This window comes from Anoplophora glabripennis, unplaced genomic scaffold, assembly GCF_000390285.2.
Source record: "Anoplophora glabripennis isolate ALB-LARVAE unplaced genomic scaffold, Agla_2.0 scaffold3741, whole genome shotgun sequence".
NCBI lineage: Eukaryota > Metazoa > Arthropoda > Insecta > Coleoptera > Cerambycidae > Anoplophora > Anoplophora glabripennis.
This window is the reverse complement of record NW_019419815.1, coordinates 1-4,499: the sequence shown is the minus strand read 5'-3', so window position 1 is coordinate 4,499 and position 4,499 is coordinate 1. Positions and strand designations below refer to the sequence as shown.

At 44.8% G+C, this 4,499-nt stretch overlaps 1 non-coding gene across 1 annotated transcript; it reads right to left on the bottom strand.

Annotated features, from left to right (window-relative positions):
* Positions 1 to 1,257: 1,257 nt before the first annotated feature.
* Trnap-ugg lies at positions 1,258 to 1,329 on the bottom strand. The gene has a single exon. It is a non-coding gene; the product is annotated as a tRNA-Pro (tRNA).
* Positions 1,330 to 4,499: the final 3,170 nt, after the last annotated feature.

The window sequence follows — 4,499 nt, the reverse complement described above, 5'->3', positions numbered from 1 at the left end:
CGTAAAAACACATTTGACTAAAATTGTGGGTAATCAGTTATTGTCTTACGAGGAAATGTATACTTTATTAGTACAGATAGAAGGTTTGCTAAACTCGCGTCCGTTATGTGAATTAAGTTCTGATCCTGCAGAACCTATAGCGCTTACTCCTGCACATTTTTTGACACTTACTCCACTTACAAGGATACCTGCTATTGATGTAACAAATGAAAATATAAACCGTTTAAATAGATATCAACTTATAGACCGTATGGTCCAAGATTATTGGAACAGATGGCATTTAGAGTACTTGAATAGTTTGCAAAGTAGAGAACGTTGGAATACTACTTCCAACCCAATTAAAATTGGTAGTGTTGTTTTGTTGCAGCAACCGAATGCACCACCCTTGCATTGGCCATTAGGGCGTATTGTGGAAACATTTCCTAGTCGCGATGGTATAGTTAGAGTTGTTTCTGTTAAAACAAAAAATGGAATATTTAAACGCCCAGTGGTGAAGGTATTTCCTCTTCCATCTCAATAAATTATAACGTTATTTTTTAGATTTAATTTAGGATAATACATTTAGCATATAGTAATATTAATTTGAGAATTAGGTAGAGAAAATTAAAAAAAAAAAAAAAATAGATTCTGAAATTTCTTTCAGGGGCGGGGGTATGTTTAGGCCACATTAATATTTGAATGTTTTCTTTAGTTTTATTCCGATCCTCTGTCACAGATGGCGGGCTATGTACAATCTGTGAAACCAAACTGTTCCTTTTTTTATTTTCTTTTTTGGTGTGTGTGACAAAAAAGAATTTTGATAAAACCGCGATAATTGGAATGGTTGTTGTTGCCAATTTTTAAAAGGGAGTGTTGGAATGTTTAATAATTCATATAGTAATAGTTAATGTTTATTTCCTTTTTTGGTGGAAATAAGTGATTTATAGGATTGCCGCATCACCGTCGTATTAGTGTTATTACCTGTCCTTTTTTCCTTCCTTTTTCCTTACTAGTGCGACAGAAGTGAAGGGGCACAATTTTGCGGTACCGGTGAGTACATATTTTTACAAATATTTAATTAATACAGTCCGCTATAATAAAATCAAAAACAGAGGTACATAATGATTTGTAGTCTTATAACTGGTTTTTCTTATTCATGAAAGGTAGAGGGAGAGAGGAAATAAAACAAACAAGGACAAGTAAACATATATTAAGCAGGTTCCCTAAAGGAAGCGTGGGTTCGAATCCCACACCTAACATTTTTGAAAAACATTTAATTGCCTCCTGTGAGATTTGAACTCACGACCTCCGGTTTCCAAGACCAGTTCTCTACCACTGAGCTAAAGAGGCTCATGCTATGTTTGAATTGAATTTGAATTTAAAATTTTTGTTAACTACAATTATAAAGGAAATAATATATCAGGTTACAGTTTATACTAGAAAGCAAGTCCGAACCTGTGGAAAACAGGTGTGAACCAGTAGAAAACAGGTCTGAACCTGTAGGAAACAGGTCTGAACCAGCAGAAAACAAGTCTTAAATTGAGGTGACCTTGACCCTAGGTGACCTTGACCTCAGACGACCAGAGGTCATGACCCTGACTTGACTGACCCCAGACGACCAGAGGTCATGACCTTGACTTGACCTTGTCATGACACCTCCCAGACGACCCGAGGTCGATGACTTTGACATGACCTTGACGTGACCGTGTCCCCAGACGACCAGAGGTCGCTGACCTTGACGTGACCTCGTCCCCCAGATGACCAGGGGTCGATAACCTTGAACTGACCTTGGCAAGACCTTGACCCCCCGAGACCAGAGGTCGATGACCTTGACATGACCTTGGCGTGACCTTGTCCCAGGCGACCAGAGGTCGATGACCTTGACGTGATCTTGACGTGACCTTATCCCCAGACGACCAGAGGTCATGACCTTGACTTGACCCCAGACGACCAGAAGTCGATGACCTTGACGCCACCTTGACCCCAGACGGCCAGAGGTCATGACCTTGACGTGACCTTATCCCCGGACGACCAGAGGTCATGACCTATGCTTGACCTTGGCGTGACCTTGGCCCCAGGCGGTCAGAGGTCGATGACCTTTACGTGACCTTGGTCTAGAATAATGCAATACTGGATAAGAATGACGCAATGCTGTTTGGAGGTCATTGGCCTCGAATGATGCAATACTGGATAAGAATGACGTAATGCTGTTTGGAGGTCATTGGCCTCGAATGATGCAATACCAGATAAGAATGACGCAATGCTGTTAAAGGAAATATATCAGGTTAAAGTTTATACTAGCGTGGCAGTATTAAAGGAAATAATATATCAGGTTACAGTTTATGCTAAAAAACAGGACTGAACTTGTAGAAACTTGATGTCGAATGCTGCAATACCAGATAAGAATGACGCAATGCTGTTTGGAGGTCATTGACCTGCCCTTATCGTGATTGAATTTTAAATTTACCACCAACTGGCCATGTGACGTCACTTCCAGGCCGCCATGATACTTCTTGGATGACGGTACTTCCATGTCGCCATGATACTTCTTGTATGACGTCACTTCCATGCCGCCATGACACTTCTTGTTAGCGACCTGCCCTCAACCTCCTCAGGTAGCCACCCCCGTGCCGCCATGACACTTCTTGCATGCCAACACCCACGCATCTCTTGCACAACGACAATGCCTACAAGAAGACGCTGAAGGAGCGATGGACACTAACCATGTGACTTTGACCCCCAGGTGACCTTGACCCTAGCCGACCTTGACAAGACCTTGACCTCCGGTGACATTGACCCCATGTGACCTTGACCTCAGGTGACCTTGACATGACCTTGACCACATGTGACCTTGGCATGACCTTAGGATGACCTTGACCCCATGTGACCTTGCCACGTCACTTCCTGGTCCAGAACCCGCCTCAAATATCTACTGACCGACGTTTAAGAGCAAATTGTGGATCCGATATTTGCAACAGAAATATTATATTTCAATATTTCTCACCGGTGTATCACCAGCGGGCCAATCCGGTGGAACGAAGGAATCAGGAGTTAAAGAAACTCCTCCGGATTGGTTGCCAGCGAACCACCGAGGACCGGTGGGACGAGCATGTCGCCCCAGCTCTGGTAACCTTAAGGAATCGAGTGAATGTCGCGACAGGGGTCAGTCCAAGCGTGGCCCTGTTGGGAGCGCCGATCACTCAGCCAGGCGAGTGGGGCCACCCGGAGGTTAGAAGACCCGTTAAAAACGATCCGATGCAACGCGAAGAGATTGAGAAATATTCTACGAAGTCAAGAAGCCTTCAATCGGGATCATTATCCTAGAAATTATCGGCCGAAGGTCCAATTCCGAGTGAGGGACAAAGTATTTAGAAATCCGACTGGCGTACGAACGCCATTAGGCCCCCCTTAGGTTGGTATATGAGGTGAATCAGATTACCTCCCAGGTGCTGTTGCATGTAGATGATCTGAGACCTTGGCTGGGGGCCCCCAAGTTGAAGAGAGGAATGAGGATCCCATGCACCTGCCAAGAATTGAACCGGAAACCGACCCCGAACGAGGAATGGACCCAGTTAGTGAGGGAGACGAGGATGAAACGTCGGAATAGGACACCGACGACGACCAGGACGGCTACGCGTATCCCGACTCAGATCCAGAAAACCCCCCTCTACGACGGAAATCTGAATACCCACTGCAAGAGGTAATAAGGAGGATGCCATTACCACGTCCAGGGCCATCGGGGATTCAACGGCAAGGAATACAAGGCGACCCGTCAAGTGAAGCAGAGGGGGTAGTAGAGGTTCAACAGGATAGAGGAGCTGTCTCGGAGATACATAAAAAAAGGTAAGTATACTCCCCTCCTCTTAATCCTATGTTTAATACTGGCCCCCCTGTTACAGGAAACGATAAGGATGGAGACCTACCCATGAGANATACCCACTGCAAGAGGTAATAAGGAGGATGCCATTACCACGTCCAGGGCCATCGGGGATTCAACGGCAAGGAATACAAGGCGACCCGTCAAGTGAAGCAGAGGGGGTAGTAGAGGTTCAACAGGATAGAGGAGCTGTCTCGGAGATACATAAAAAAAGGCAAGTATACTCCCCTCCTCTTAATCCTATGTTTAATACTGGCCCCCCTGTTACAGGAAACGATAAGGATGGAGACCTACCCATGAGAGACCTAGTGATGGTGGAAGATATACGCGAGGATGGGCAACTTGTAAAGCCGCCGACGGCTGTACCCATCGTAGGGTTATACCCTTAAATTATGTATATATGTTTTATATTTTGTTTAGTTATGTAACGATAGGGGTAAGACTCCTTGGTGGCAACGCATGGCACCCATCATCTACGGGAAGGGGTGGTGTCGCGGTCGCGAGGTCTACCGCGAATTTTGGAATGAGAGTTAGAATTCTGGGTAAAATAGTTTTATTGTCAACGTGTTCGTTTTGTTTTACACCAGTTTTGGCTCGGAAATGAGTTAGTAGGGTAAGTTGGAGAGTTCTAATCCACCCCCCC